The following is a 16,377-nucleotide window of genomic DNA, read 5'->3' on the forward strand; positions in this document are numbered from 1 at the left end:
ATCTAGAATATATGAAGAACTCCAAGAAGTGTACAGAGGTGGGTGTGATACTGGAAGAAATGTCCACTTCTCATACTGGAGTGCCTGGGTTCCAGTCCCCGTTTCACGCCCAATTCCAGCTTCCTAGCTAATGGAGGCACTGGGAGACAGTGGTGATGGCTCAAGTGCTTGGGTCCGGCCACACCAAGATGGAATTCCCAGCTCTTGACTTTGGCTTGGCCCAGCCTCACCCATTGTGTTCATTTGGGAAGTGAAACAGTGGATGGGAGCCCTCCTTTTTTTTTTTTAAAGATTTATTTATTTATTTTAAAGGCAGAGTTACAGAGAGGTAGAGGCAGAGACAGAGAGAGAGGTCTTCCAAAACTGTTGGTTCACTCCCCAGCTGGCTGCAGTGGCTGGAGCTGCGCCAATCTGAAGCCAGGAGCCAGGAGCTTCTTCTGGGTCTCCCACGTGGGTGCAGGGGCCCAAGGACTTGGCCCATCTTCTGCTGTTTCCCAGGCCACAGCAGCGAGCTCAGTCAGAAGTGCAGCATCTGGGACTGGAATTGGTGCCCATATGGGACGCTGGCACTGCAGGCTGCAGCTTTACCTGCTATGCCAAAGCGCCAACCCCAGGAGCCCTCCCTATGGTCTGTCTCTGTGTGCTTCTCAAAAAGAAGAAGCAAAAAATAAACAGCTCAATAGCAAAAATCCCCAAACAATCCAGTTAAGAAAGGGGTAGAGAATATGAATATACATTTTACAACAGAAACACAAATGACCAACAAATGTATGAAGAAATGCTCAATATCACTAGCTTTTTTTTTTTTTAATTTATTTTATTTATTTGAAAGGCAAAGTTACATCCAGAGGTAGAGAGAGAGAGAGAGAGAGAGAGAGGGAGGGAGGGAGGGAGAGGGAGGGAGAGGGAGGGAGAGAGAGAGGGAGGGAGGGAGGGAGGGAGGGAGAGAGAGAGAGAGAGAGGGAGGGAGGGAGGGAGAGGGAGGGGGAGAGAGAGGTCTTCCATCCATTGGTTCACTCCGCAAGTGGCTGCAACAGCCGGAGCTGAGCCAATCCGAAGCCAGGAGCTTCTTCCGGGTCTCCCACATGGGTGCAGGGGCCCAAGGACTTGGACCACCCTCCGCTGCTTTCCCAGGTGAATGAGCAAGGAGCTGGATCTGAAGTGCATCAGCCGGGACTCGAACTGGCACCTAATGGGATGGCAGGCCAGGGCTTTAACCCACTGCCCCACAGTGCTGGCCCTCGATATCACTAGGTTTTGGGGAAATGCAGATCAAAACCACAGTGAGACATTTTCTCACTTGAGTTAGAAGGTTATCATAAAAAAGATAAAGCATCGGTGTGGAAGCAGAGATAGGTGAACTCCTATACCCTGTTGGTGGAAATGCAAATTAAACAGTCACATGGAAAACAGTATGGAGGTTCCTGAGAAATCTAAAAATACTTCTACCATGACCCGGCTCTCCCACTTCTGAGTCTATGTCTGAAGGAAGCTAAATTGGCGTATGAAAGAGACGCACAGATGTCCGTGTTCAAGGCAGCACTGTTCACAGTAGCACGGCAGGGGATCGATGTGGGTGTGCACAGCGCCTGAAAGGAGAAGGAAACTGGTGCCTCCACACGATGGGACGTGCTCCAGCCACACAGAGGGGTGAAGTCCTGACGTTTGCCGCAGAGTGGGTAGAACTGCTGGCCATTGTGCTCAGTGAACCAAGCCAGACCCAGAAAGACAACACATGAGGAAATAATAATAATAATAAAAAAAATCTATCTGAGCTTAGAAGAGTGATGAGTAGAGACTGGGCATGTTGGGAATAGGGAAGTTGCGACAGAGGTTGCATGAAGGGCGCCAGAACACAGCCAGGTAGCAGTGACAAGCTCTAGTGTCCCACAGCCCAGTGGGGTGACGAGAGCTCCCAGGTAGTGTGTTACGTGCCCTGGGAAGGACTGAAAGACGGGAGCCAGAAGGCTCCAAGCATGACGGGAGGTGGGGATGCTGGCTGCCCGTTTCAGGAAGATCTCCTTGGGTGCACCTGTTGCAGCATTTCACTGTGCCCCTTAGAGGTGTACAAATGTTACCTGTTAATCAAAAAGTAAGGCAATAAGAACATGCTCTTGTTGCTTACTCTTTGTTTCTAATTCATCACGTGACCGTCTTGGTCCATGAGCTGCCTTGGACGTGATGCCAAGAAAGCTGTAAAAGAGCCACGGGTGTTGCTGTTGGTCCTGAGCCACTGCCTAGTGGCGCTCCAGGCGTCTCCTCCACGCTGCCAGCAAGATTCCTTCGAGACACAGCTCCTGGGGGTGTCTCACAAAGCTCCACACAGCAGTGAGTCACCTTTTTCCAGTCGGCTCACTCGAGGGCTGCAGATTGCCCCGGGTTTCCGAGCTGCGGCGTCATCAGGAAGTGTTTGTGGGTGAAGAGGCAGGGCTGGGAGCTCACTTGCTGGGAAACTCGCAGTGCGCACAGTGGAGGTGGTTCCTTTGCCAAAGAAAAGTAAATCTTAACCATTTTCCTGTAAATAGAGTTGCCCGTCTGCCATGACCATGGCAATGCCCAGGCAGGTCTACTGAAGTAGGGGAGCCAGTGTTTCCAGGTGGAATGTTCCAGAACATTGGACCTCCAGTTGAGTCACAGGTACATAGTCAACGCCGGCCAAGAGCAGCGAAGTCACTTGGTGACCACCCCAGATGATGAAGAGTGGTAACCACTGCGTGCCATTCAGGCTTTGTGGCTGTTGTCATTCAAGCTTGTTACAGCCATCAGGAACGGCTGGACTAGTTCAGCTCGGTTGTCTTGTGTACCAGTGATGCTTACCCGCCAGGCTGTCTGGATTGAGTGGGGACTGCTGAAGAGCAGGTGTGGCATCTTACTTACCGAGACCTGGAGAGTCCGTCGCGGGTCCCAGGAATCTGCTGTCTACAGCGTCAGCTGGATGGGATGCCTTGTCCCTGCTCCCACTCTTCCGCTGCTGAATTCCTACCATACCCAGGCTCCGTGCTGGTGCCGAGACTGCACATGTGCGGAAGGGTCCTATCAGAGGCTCCCGCACACTGTATGCGTGCTGTCCCCTGGGCATGAATGAAAGGACGAGGACAATAATCACTCAGCAAACCCCGCTGTGCATCAGGCCTGGCACCGAGGGAGGGGGCACTTCAGGGGAGAGAATGATGGGGAGTGTCGGCGGGGGAGGTGGTTTGGCAGATTCCTGAGAGTTGAAGGATTTGTGTGGGCAGTAGTGAGAGGAAGTTTCGAAACAGTTCTGGTGGGTTTGTCTGATGGCTTAGGGGAGTCGGATCAGGGTTGAAGCCATAATATTTACAAAAGCAAGGCAGATGATGTAACGCGATCAGCATGACCAGGTGGGAAGGAAGACAGAGAGATGGGGACCGAGCCGGTGTGAAGAGCACGTGCCCATCCGAAGATCTCGTGCAGCCTAACATGGAGCTGAACTCTTAGTGCTCATGGGAGTGACCCAGGCACTCGCTGCTGGGGTTTCATCTCCAGGGGGCCTGTGATTGTGCAAGTCTGATTATCCCAGGTGGTGCTGTGTTCCTGGTCTCCTGGTCCACATTCCGAGACGTAAGAACCCAGCTGGTGTTGCCACATAGGAATGTGGGTCCGGTTTGCCAGGTTATTGGAGTTTGAAAGCAAACTTGTAAATCTCTGTTTTATATGATGCTAAAGAAAATTTACTAACGTACTTTATTTGAAAGGGAGAGAGAAAGAGAGACAGAGCGAGTGAGTGAGCGAGCAGAGGAGAGAGCTATTTCATCCTACTGATTCTTGCCTCAAATACCCACAGTAGCCAGGGCTCTGCCAGGTCAAAAACGGGAGCTGGGAGCTGTATCCAGGTCTCCCAAGTGCATGGCAAGGACCCAGACGCTGAGCCATCATCAGTTGCCTCCCATGGTGTGCGTTAGCAGGAACCTGGTCGTGCGTGGAGCTGGACTGAACCCCAGGCACTCCAGGGCAGCATGTGTGCTCTCACCACTCTGCAAGTGCTCGCCCCGAAATGTCTCGTCAGTAGCAGTGACTGATACTTACGCAACTGCTGGTAGGAATGGGGTACCTCTCTGTGTGTCCCGGAGCCGTGAGCCACGCTGGTGGCTGACACAGATTCCGCACCACTTGGAACTTGGCGTTTCGAGGGTCTGCCCTTGCACTTAGGCCTGTGGTTATTTTTCTAAGTAGATTTTAAGCCTCTTAGGGGACACAGCTGGGCTCTCCTCCCTGTTCTTCCATCTGCTGGAATGTGTGTCAGAACGATTCATACTCAGCTGGACGTGAGCAGAGACCAGGACACTCCCTGATGGAGATAGATGGTGTATTTTATAGACTGGAACGGATTTCCATGTGTTTTCAGTAGGAGTTACATTTTGGAGCAGGCAAGCTGAGAGTTGCTTAATTTTATTAATCACTCTCATTTTTAAGAAAAGTATTAATGGCTTCAGGAAGTCTTAGCCTGCATAGAAATGTGATTGCCTTGTAATCGGGCTGGGGACGAGGGAGGACACCACTGTCATTATGAGAATAGCTGAGCAGTTTACAGAAAAACTGTAACAAAAAGTGAAAACAGGCAGGTGTTGGACCACGTGGTTAGGATGCCTGTGTCTGTATCAGAGTGAGCTGGGTCCTGGCTCCACTCCCAATTCCAGCTTCCTGCCGATGTGCACCCTGGGAGGCAGCAGTGATGGGGCTGCTGATTGGTCCCTGTTGCCCACACAGGAGCTCCTGGCTGAGCCCTGGCTGTTACAGGTACCTGGGGAGTGAGTCCGTGGATGGGAACTGTCTCTCTGTCTTATACACATACAGACAAAGCCAAAACTCAGTGAGGGGTCCGACATGCTTCCAGATTGTTGAGCCAATCCCAGAGGATAAAAGTGCAAGTTTTCTTGCACTGAATGGGACTGAGAACGACATATGGGACAGACCCTGTGCAGGTAGATGACCTCATGGCAGCATTCTGAGTACGTTTGGAGCCTCAGCCTGGGGCAGGTGTGGTCCTGAGCTTGTCAGGCCCTGGAGGATTTCCCATGGAGAGCTGTCAGCCCCTGCCCACGAGCGCGTGTCCCTGGATACAGGTGGCTCTCTATAGTATGCGGACTTGCCTTAGCTAAACTGACCCTCGTCACAGTTCTGACAGTGGAAGACCGTGTCCAGAGAAATGATCTAGAACTCTCATCACAGTTCTGACAGTGGAAGACCGTGTCCAGAGAAATGATCTAGAACTCTCACCACAGTTCTGACAGTGGAAGACCATGTCCAGAGAAATGATCTAGAACTCTCACCACAGTTCTGACAGTGGAAGACCGTGTCCAGAGAAATGATCTAGAACTCTCATCACAGTTCTGGCAGTGGAAGACCGTGTCCAGAGAAATGATCTAGAACTCTCATCACAGTTCTGGCAGTGGAAGACCGTGTCCAGAGAAATGATCTAGAACTCTCATCACAGTTCTGGCAGTGGAAGACCGTGTCCAGAGAAATGATCTAGAACTCTCATCACAGTTCTGGCAGTTCAACATGGAACATTGTGTCCAGGAACATTATCTGGAGTTTGAGAAGAGGCTAAAGGGATGCTCGTTTTTTTCACTGAAGAACAGATCCCACGTAGCAGCTCCTCCACAGACTAATTCTGCAGGGGTGTTCACTATCTACTGACTAGACCAAGGCTCAGAAAACGAGTTTTTCTTTTCCAACATTTCTTTATTTGAAAGGCAGGGTGATGCGGAGAGTGAGAGCGAGAGCGAGAGAGAGCTACCCTCTGCTGGTTCAATCCCCAAATGGTCACAATAGCCAGGTGGAACCCGGGCTAGAGCCAGAGCCAGGAACTCCCTCTTGGTTTCCTGCACTGCTTCCAAGTACGTGTGGCATCTCCCACTGCCTTCTCAGGCACATTAACAGGAAAGTGGAGCAGCTAGAATCAAACCAGCGCTCTGATAAGGGATCCTGACATTGCGAGAGTGCGCCATGAGGCTGGTCCAAGAAAATGTTTTCTGGTGATCTATCTGATAGCAAGATTTTAGGATTTTTAGGAAATGTGTGGTATCTGGACTGTTGTCTTCCCCTTTTTTCTTTTTTATGCTGCTTTAGAAGTGTAGAAGCCATTCTTTGAACAGAGTCTAGGTTAAATGCGACTCATTTGCCAGTTCCAAGAGTAGGCTGTTTTGTAACTCTGTAGAGGTGGAAATTAACTTAAAAAAAACCACCCCAGGAACATTGCAAATGTTTCTTTTCCAATAGAAACGTGTCTGCTCTCCGTAGGGATGTAGCAAATTTTGTCTGCTGGATATTATTTTTATGTGGTGGAAAGAGATGACTTGTGTAGTACAGCTTATTGTCCTATAAGATATTAACTAGGTTTGAGCTGTTAGAAACTTTATTTTGTCATTCTTTTAATTGACTATATCTGTTTCTTATATTCTTCTTTGAACTTGTCAGAACATTTATTGATTCTCTTATTAATTGATGAGTTGAATAACAACAGGAAGCATGTTCATATTTCATTAGTAAAAAAAGATTTATTTGGCCAGTGCCGCAGCTCACTAGGCTAATCCTCCGCCTGCAGCACTGGCACCCCGGGTTCTAGTCCTGGTTGAGGTGCCGGATTCTGTCCCAGTTGCTCCTCTTCCAGTCCAGCTCTCTGCTGTGGCCCGGGAAGGCAATAGAGGATGGCCCATGTACTTGGGCCTTGTGCGTGCGTGAGAGACCAGGAGGAAGCACCTGGCTCCTGGCTTCGGATCGGCGCAGCGTGCCGGCTGTAGTGGCCATTTGGGGGGTGAACCAACAGAAGGAAGACCTTTCTCTCTGTCTCTCTCTCACACTAACTCTGCCTGTCAAAAAATTTTTTATTATTTTGAAAGAGTTACACAGAAAGAGAGAGAGAGAGAGAGAGAGAGAGAGATCTTCCATATGCTGATTCATTCCCCAGATGGCCGCAGTAGCCAGCACTGGGCCAGTATGAAGGCAGGAGCCATGAGCTTCTTCTAGGTCTTACACGTGGCTGACAGGGGCAGCACTTGGGCCATCTCCTGCTGCTTTCCCAGGTCATTAGCAGGGAGTTGGATCAGAAGTGGAGCAGTTGGAGTGTGAACCAGTGATCATAAGGGATGTGCCGGCACTGCAAATGGCAACTTCACCCATTAACCCCCAACACCGCCCTGAAACACACTAATTTTCTTTTCTTTTCTTTTTTTTTAAAGATTTATTTTATTTACTTGTAAGACAGTTACAGAGAGAGGTAGAGACAGAGAGAGAGAGGTCTTCCATCCTCTGGTTCACTTCCCAGATGATTGCAACAGCTGGAGCTGGACTGATCCGAAGCCAGGCACCAGGAGCTGCTTCTGTGTCTCCCACGTGGGTGCAGGGGTCCAAGCACTTGGGCCGTCTTCCGCTGCTTTCCCAGGCCACAGCAGAGAGCTGGACTGGAAGAGGAGCAGCCGGGACTAGAACTGGTGCCCTTATGGGATGCCGGCACCACAGGCAGAGGATTAATGTACTGTGCCATGGCGCCGGCCCACACATCAATTTTCTATCTGCATGAGGATCGTACTTGAAACTGTTTGAAAGTGGCAGGAATATTACCTCCTTTTAGAGAATTGGAAACTGGGTTTACCAAATGTAAGGGGTTTGCCCCTGTTAAACCAGGACGTGGCTGAACTGGAGCTGCAATGTGTTTCGCGATTCCTGGTGAGGAGGAAGAACAGGTGGTCCTGCCGTTCTGTTCTTCACCCAGTTGGGAACTGTCTGGCACACAGCCCTGGGCAGGAAGCCGTGTCTACCAGATGAAGCTGTGCGTTTCTAGAAGAGGAAGCTTCGCATTTTTAAAAGGTCTGTGTCTCTAGGTAGAATGTGAATTGAAGCTTTCCAATGGCACTGTGAAACCTGGAGGCATCCCCAACACCAGGACCCAGGCGATGCCAGCAGCCTCCCAAAATCCATTCCTGCTTCCAGAGAGAAACTGAGAAAAACTGGGAGGCCCTGGGTTTTGTTATCTGAGACGGAGTCTCCCTGTATTTGTCAAAACTGACCCTCGTGTTATCTGCTCTGCACTGTAAACCCAGCAATTCCAACCATTCATTTAAAAAAATACTTATCTTAAATGCTAGGTGACAGAGAGCAAGGGCGGGGGGGGAAGGTCTTCCACCTGCCGATTAACTTCCCAAATGGTTGTGATGGTGGGGGCTGGGCCCAACCAAAATCAGGGCCCAGGAGCTTCATCTGGGTCTCCCATGAGGGTGGCAGGGGCCAAAACACTTGGGCCATTTTCTGCTGCTTTTCCTAGGCTGTTAGCAGGAGGCTGGATCTCAAGTGGAGCAGCCGGGACTTGAACCGGTGCTCTGATAGGGGATGCTGGTGATGCGGGCAGTGGCTTAACCTGTTGTGCCACAATGCCAGCCTCCCCACCACTCATTTTCTGTGTTCTGTTGAGGAGTTGATCAGTTTAGCATTATGATTGATTGGCTCATGTTTTGTCTGTTTGTCCAATCCTCTGTAGATTGAAGGTACCACCTTCGGCTTCCAGGGGCCGAGCTAGGCATGCCCCGGTAAGGTAGGCTCTAGGATACCAAAATGGACAGGAGTACATTCACAGGCAGGACTGCATGTGTATGGGGACCACAGGTGCCAGTTCTGAGCACGTCTGGGGTCTGAGTTACCCAGCAGACATGGTTGGAGTAGGAACTGCAGTGGGTTTATTGGTCCAGGCCAACGTCGCAGGCATCTTGCTGGAGTCATATTGTTCCTGCAAGTCTGGTTTCTCTGCCATGGCTGCTGCTGCGTGCCCAGCTAGTGGCCCCACATGGATTTTCCAGTTCTTCTCGCTGCTTCCTGGGATGAAGACGGGGCACCCAGTGTGTGAGCTCTTGCTTTCTAGGCTGTGTGCAGGGAGCCAGCTGATCCAGTCCAGGAGAGCGGGGGAGGTAGTTGAGCAGAGGGGGATGTCGGCTATCCCAGGGGGGCACAGAGATGGATTTTCTCTTCTTGTGGTCTCCCATGGGCTGCATGGTTCACGTGTGGAGCCGGCCTGAAGATGTCCCATGTGGGCGTCTCTCTCTGCGGCTCCAAGGAAAGCAGTGGCCACGGGAGTGACACAGCCCCCTGCAGAGTTACCACTCTTCTCTGTTCTGCATCACTTGCTGTCACTACCCTAGAGCTACAGCTGTAAATAACCTCCAGCACTGAACGCTTGCTTCAGGCTCTTAGCAACTCAGGTAGAGATAGGAATTCCTCCTCAAGACTGGAGGTTTTACTGGCCATGTTGCCTTTTTTTAAGATTTATTTATTTATTTATTTATTAGAGAGAGAGAGGGAGAGAGATTGAGATCTTCCATCCTCTAGTTCACTGCCCAGATGTCCACAATGCCCATCACTGGGCCAGGCTGAAGCCAGGAGCTTCATTCAGGGCTCCCATGCAGGTGGCAGGGGCCCAAACTCTTGGAGCATCTTCCATTGCTTTCCCAGGCCATTAGCAGGGAGCTAGATCAGAAGTGGAGCAGCTGGGACTTGAACAGGCACCCATACGGGATGCTGGCATTATAGGTGGTGGCTTTAATGGCTACTCTACAATGCCAGCCATTACCATGTTGATTTTGAGACAAACAAGCAACACAAGCACAAAACTCCAAATGCCGTGTTTCTTATATTATGATTGAATTTAATCCCAAGTAATGACACGGAAATACAGAGCCAACAAAACACACAGACGAAGTGACTTTGGTAAGATGGCAGTTTATTTCCTTATGAAAGCCTGGAGTTAGACAGTGTCAGCTCGTGTGGTTCTTCGGGGTGCAGTCCACTTGCTGCCCATGCAGAGCGTCTTCCAGGGCAAGCATCCGGGCAAGCTTAGCTGGGTCCTCGGCAGCAGGATTTCCCAGGAAGCTGCAGTCAAGGCGCTGGCCAGGGCTGAGGTCTGCACTGGAAGACACGTGGGGGAAAGGGCCACTCCAGGCTCCCGTGGGTATGGGCAAGGTGCAGCCTGGTGGACTGAGGGCCTTGTTTCCTTGCTGGCTGTTGACCATAGGCTGCGCTCGCTCTCTTGCCCCATCATGGCGGCTGCCTTTGCTCAAGCACCCACCACGAGAAGGCAGTACAGAGAGCATGTTCTCAACAGGAAGTTCCATTCTTAGATAAAACGCGCACAGAGGTCATACTTGCATCACCTTTTTTTTTTTTTTTTTTTGACAGGCAGAGTGGATAGTGAGAGAGAGAGAGACAGAGAGAAAGGTCTTCCTTTGCCGTTGGTTCACCCCCCAATGGCCGCCGCGGCCAGCGCACCGTGCTGATCTGAAGCCAGGAGCCAGGCGCTTCTCCTGGTCTCCCATGCGGGTGCAGGGCCCAAGCACTTGGGCCATCCTCCACTGCCTTCCCAGGCCATAGCAGAGAGCTGGCCTGGAAGAGGGGCAACGGGGATAGAATCCGGTGCCCCAACTTGGACTAGAACCCGGTGTGCCGGCGCCGCGAGGCGGAGGATTAGCCTGTTAAGCCACGGCGCCGGCCAATACTTGCATCACCTTTGCTGCCTCTTGTTGGCTGAAGTAAACCACAGGGCTGCCTACCCTCAGGGAAGGGAGTTCCACAGACAGGCGAGCCCCTGGACATGCAATATTTGGGACCACTTTAGAGACAGACCACCAGAGATCATTTGTTTTCACGGATCTGTGGTTGGGTGGGTTTGGGAGGCTCTGGTTCCCACGGAAGCCTGCAGGATCTGATCTGCTGAGAGTTATTTGTCATCCCAGGTGGACGACATGAGCAGGCTTGGAAGTTCCTCACAGCGATGACAGCAGCACAAGGGAACAAGCTGAACTGCACGTGTGCACCTCCAGTCTATGTGTGTGTCGTGTTTATTGGCACACCACCGCCCAAGGCTAGCCCATGGCAAAGCCCAAAGTCACAGGTTAGAGAAACGCACCCCCGCTTAGCAGAAAGAAGGCAAATATGGTGACGAACAGTCTACACAAGCGTGAAAACACGAGAAGACAGTATTACAGTTGGCCTCCACACCTGGGTGTGAAACATCCCTGAATCCAACCATCCGCAGATCAAAAATATTTGGAAAAACGCACCTGTACTGATCATGTGCAGATACTTTATTGTCATTGTTCCCTGATCTGTACAGTATTTAGTATTTTTTTTTTTTGACAGGTAGAGTGGACAGTGAGAGAGATAGAGAGAAAGGTCTTCCTTTGCCGTTGGTTCACCCCTCAATGGTTGCTACAGCTGGCGCGCTGCGCCGATCCGAAGCCAGGAGCCAGGTGCTTCTCCTGGTCTCCCATGTGGGTGCAAGGTGCAAAGACTTGGGCCATCCTCCACTGCCTTCCAGGGCCACAGCAGAGAGCTGGACTGGAAGAGGAGCAACCGGGACAGAATCCGGTGCCCCTGACCAGGTCTAGAACCCGGGGTGCAGCGCTGCAGGTGGAGGATTAGCCTAGTGAGCCGTGGCGCCGGCCGGTCTGTACAGGATTACAGCTGTATGCATAGCTCTTTGGATTTTTTAAATTAAGGATTGGTTTATTTATTTGAAAGTCAGGGTTACACAGAAAGAAGAAGAGGGAGAGAGAGAGGTCTTCCATCCACGGGTTCACTCCTCAAATGGCCGCAACAGCCAGAGTTGTGCTGATCCAAAGCCAGGATCCAGGAGCTTCTTCCGGGTCTCCCATGTGGGTGCAGGGGCCCAAGGACTTGGGCCATTTTCTACTGCTTTCCTAGGCCATAGCAGAGAGCTGGATCAGAAGTGCAGCAGCCGGGGCTGGAGCTGGCACCATATGGGATGCTGGCACTCCAGGTGGCGGCTTTACCTGCTGTGCCCAGTGCCGGCCCTGTATGCATAGCTCTTAGATTAGGTGTTGTCAGGAATCTAAGGGGACTTGGTGTGTATGGGAGGATATGTGCAGGTTCAGTACGGATGTTGTTACTCAGTGAAAGAGACTGAGCACCTGCTGGGTTTGGTGTTTATGAAGCACCTGAACCAGTCCCTTGTTTTGCACACACAGACGCTCGGGGACTTGGTGTCTTCCACACTTGGTGCAAGTGGTGAGCATCTTGTTTTGACTGCATGAGCTTTTTGGGGAGGAGCTACAACCTGGGGGAGCCAGCATTCCACACCACGCTCATGGCGCAGGCTGGGTCTCATCTGCTGCCGTCCTTCCTGGCAGTGCTGACAAACTGTGGGCTGCATCTGGCCCCCTTTTGCTTGTCAGCCTTGCGAGCTAAGAGTGGACTTTATTGTTATTACCGTTGTTTTATTTAAGGTGGGCAGGTGGCAGGGGGAAAGAGAGCTCAGGATTTCTCCTCTTGACTGTTTACTTCCCAAACGCTAAGGCTGGGCCAACCAGAAGCTGGGGGCTGGCAGCTCCATCCAGGTCCCCCTTGTGGGTGGCTGGACCCCAAGGATTTGAGCTGTCACAGCTGGCCCTGATGGTCTGTGTTAGAAAGGCACTGGGACTGGGGCTGGAGCTGAGTTGCCCAGGTGCTGATACGGAATGTGGGCACCTTAACTTCTAGGCCAAAGACTTGGCCCTTTAAGAATGGTTTTTACATTGTTATGTAGTTTTTAAAAAAAGTTAAAAAACAAAAACAAAAACAAAAATAATTACAGAGCAGTGAGAATTTTATAAAGTTCGGAGTTCCGTGTCTGTACATTTTTAGTTGGGCATACTGTGCTCGGCTTGCCCGACGCCGTTTTCTTGTGTCTGCTTGTTGCAAATGTGTGGCCTGCACCTATCTCGGGTGTTCACAGGGAAGAATTGCTGACTTGTGCAAATATAGAAACATGCCTGAGGAGCGCATGTGTGTGTACATACCTAAATGAACCTCGAGGGGCTGGTGTCGTGCTGTGGCAGGTAGAACTGCCACTTGTGCCAGCTTCCCGGATCAGAGAGCTGGGTCAAGTGTCTGCTGTTCCACTTCCAATCCAGCTTTCCGCATTGCATCTGGGAAGGCGTCAGATGCTTGTCCGAGGGCTTGGGCCTCTGCCATCCACATGGGACACTGGATGGAGTTCCTGGCTCCTGGCTCTGGCCTGGCCCTGATTGTTGTCATTTAGGGAGTAAACTAGCAAATGGAAAATCTCTCTCTTCTCTCTCCTTTCTTTCTGCCACTCTGCCTCTCAAATAAATAAAGTGTGAAAAATTTAACAATGAAACTTGAGCTGGATAGCAGTTAGAATTTTAGAGATACAAGGGAAACTATTTTTCAAATATTTGGAAAAAGAGCAAGACAACAGAAGTAGCTTCCAGAAGCCATACAGTGCGTCAGTGGTGGAACTGAGAAAACATTTAGTTCCAAGTAGAAAAACCTTTCCTCTGTGGTCTGTGTCATCCAGCGATTTTCCTAGTGTCCACAGACAGAAATGAGTTTAAAACTGGAGGGGCGAAAAGGTCGCACTTAGGTCATCAGCGTTTGCTGTTCCATTTGTGTTCATTAATATTGCGATCTTTTTGATTAAGATGATGAATGTTCTTCACACGGCTGGGGATGTATCGGCTACGGGGTTAATTAATGTGGATGCTGGAACTCAGAGCGGAGTCCTGTGAGCCGAGTGCCTCTGATGGAGGTTTAATTAATTAGGTTCTGGAAATTTCTTCTGATGAAGTCCACTCCACACCAATGGACCCCATGGCCACGTTAGGGAGCTCTCACGTTGCTGTGCTGCCCCTCTGCATGGCTGCTCCCCACAGTGAGTGACAAGGCCTTGGTTCCCAGCTTGTGTAATTAGCATTGGCACACTCACCCACGTGTGCAGCACATGTGTGTGTGATCAGAGTTAGCACACTCACTCCTGCATGTAACACACACATGCGAGCAGTGTTAGCACACTCACCCAGGTGTGCAGCACACGTGTGTGATCAGAGTTAGCACACTCACCCAGGTGTACAGCACATGTGTGTGTGATCAGAGTTAGCACACTCACCCAGGTGTGCAGCACATGTGTGTGTGATCAGAGTTAGCACACTCACCCAGGTGTGCGGCACACGTGTGTGTAATTGTTAGCACACTCACCCAGGTGTGCAGCACACGTGTGTGTAATTGTTAGCACACTCACCCACGTGTGCAGCATACGTGTGTGTCATTGTTAGCACACTCACCCAGGTGTGCAGCACACGTGTGTGTGATCAGAGTTAGCACACTCACCCATGTGTGCAGCACACGTGTGTGTATTATTAGCACACTCACCCAGGTGTGCAGCACACGTGTGTGTAATTGTTAGCACACTCACCCACGTGTGCAGCATACGTGTGTGTCAGTTAGCACACTCACCCAGGTGTGCAGCACACGTGTGTGTGATCAGAGTTAGCACACTCACCCATGTGTGCAGCACACGTGTGTGTAATTGTTAGCACACTCACCCACATGTGCAGCACACGTGTGTGTAATTTTAGCACACCCACCCACGTGTGCAGCACATGTGTGTGTGATCAGAGTTAGCACACTCACCCAGGTGTGCAGCACACGTGTGTGTATTATTAGCACACTCACCCAGGTGTGCAGCACACGTGTGTGTAATTGTTAGCACACTCACCCAGGTGTGCAGCACATGTGTGTGTAATTGTTAGCACACTCACCCAGGTGTGCAGCAAACGTGTGTGTGATCAGCGTTAGCACACTCACCCATGTGTGCAGCACACGTGTGTGATCAGAGTTAGCACACTGGCTCCCGCGTGCAGCACATGTGTGTTACCAGAGTTAGGACACTCCCCCCGAGTGCAGCACACATGTGTGATCAGAGTTAGCACACTGGCTCCCGCGTGCAGCACACGTGTGTTACCAGAGTTAGGACACTCCCCCCACGTGCAGCACACGTGTGTGACCAGAGTTAGGACACTGGCTCCCGAGTGCAGCACACGTGTGTGTAATCAGAGTTAGCACACTGGCTCCCGCGTGCAGCACACGTGTTACCAGAGTTAGGACACTCCCCCCGCGTGCAGCACACGTGTGTTACCAGAGTTAGGACACTGGCTCCCGCGTGCAGCACACATGTGTTACCAGAGTTAGGACACTCCCCCCGAGTGCAGCACATGTCTGTGTAATTGTTAGCACACTGGCTCCCGCGTGCAGCACACGTGTGTTACCAGAGTTAGGACACTCCCCCCGAGTGCAGCACTTGTGTGTTACCAGAGTTAGGACACTCCCCCCGAGTGCAGCACACGTGTGTGTAATTGTTAGCACACTCACCCAGGTGTGCAGAACATGTGTGTGATCAGAGTTAGCACACTGGCTCCCGCATGCAGCACATGTGTGTTACCAGAGTTAGGACACTCCCCCCGAGTGCAGCACACGTGTGTGATCAGAGTTAGCACACTGGCTCCCGCATGCAGCACATGTGTGTTACCAGAGTTAGGACACTCCCCCCGAGTGCAGCACACGTGTGTGATCAGAGTTAGCACACTGGCTCCCGCGTGCAGCACACGTGTGTTACCAGAGTTAGGACACTCCCCCCGAGTGCAGCACATGTCTGTGTAATTGTTAGCACACTGGCTCCCGCGTGCAGCACACGTGTGTTACCAGAGTTAGGACACTCCCCCCGAGTGCAGCACTTGTGTGTTACCAGAGTTAGGACACTCCCCCCGAGTGCAGCACACGTGTGTGTAATTGTTAGCACACTCACCCAGGTGTGCAGAACATGTGTGTGATCAGAGTTAGCACACTGGCTCCCGCATGCAGCACATGTGTGTTACCAGAGTTAGGACACTCCCCCCGAGTGCAGCACACGTGTGTGATCAGAGTTAGCACACTGGCTCCCGCGTGCAGCACACGTGTGTTACCAGAGTTAGGACACTCCCCCCGAGTGCAGCACATGTGTGTGTGATCAGAGTTAGCACACTGGCTCCCACGTGCAGCACACGTGTGTTACCAGAGTTAGGACACTCCCCCCGAGTGCAGCACACGTGTGTGATCAGAGTTAGCACACTGGCTCCCGCGTGCAGCACACGTGTGTTACCAGAGTTAGGACACTCCCCCTGAGTACAGCACACGTCTGTGTAATGTGCCCACGGAAGAGCGTGCTTGGTGGATTGTTGTCCAGCCAAATGGGCGTTAATGAACTGTGGGAGTGACGCAGAGCTAAAAATGGGAGCTGCAAAAAAGAGCAGTACGTCTTTTTTCTTATATAAAAGATTTATTTATTTATTTGAGAGGCAGAGTAACAGACAGGGAGAGGGAGAGACAGAGAAAGGTCTTCCATCTGCTGCTTCAGTTCCCAAATGGCCACAATGGCCAGAGCTGAGCCTATGTGAAGCCAGGAGCCAAGAGCTTTTTCCGGGTCCCCCACACGGGTGCAGGGGCCCAAGCACTTGGACCATCTTCACTGCTTTCCCAGGCCATCAGCAGGGAGCTGGATCATAATGGAGAAGCTGGGACGTGAACTGGTGCCCGTGT

The 16,377-nt window shown here is 51.3% G+C and overlaps 1 long non-coding RNA gene across 2 annotated transcripts; it reads right to left on the bottom strand.

Annotated features, from left to right (window-relative positions):
- Window positions 1-967: 967 nt before the first annotated feature.
- Window positions 968-3,070, bottom strand: LOC133766402 (uncharacterized). Of its 2 annotated transcripts, none has more exons than XR_009866703.1 (3): window positions 2,878-3,070; window positions 2,126-2,481; window positions 968-1,189 (listed from the first exon to the last, which is right to left on the bottom strand). It is a non-coding gene; the product is annotated as an uncharacterized LOC133766402 (long non-coding RNA). The 2 variants fall into 2 exon arrangements; XR_009866704.1 differs by lacking the exon at window positions 968-1,189 and adding an exon at window positions 1,468-1,589.
- Window positions 3,071-16,377: the final 13,307 nt, after the last annotated feature.

Source organism: Lepus europaeus, chromosome 9, assembly GCF_033115175.1.
Source record: "Lepus europaeus isolate LE1 chromosome 9, mLepTim1.pri, whole genome shotgun sequence".
In the NCBI taxonomy this organism is placed as follows: Eukaryota; Metazoa; Chordata; class Mammalia; order Lagomorpha; family Leporidae; genus Lepus; species Lepus europaeus.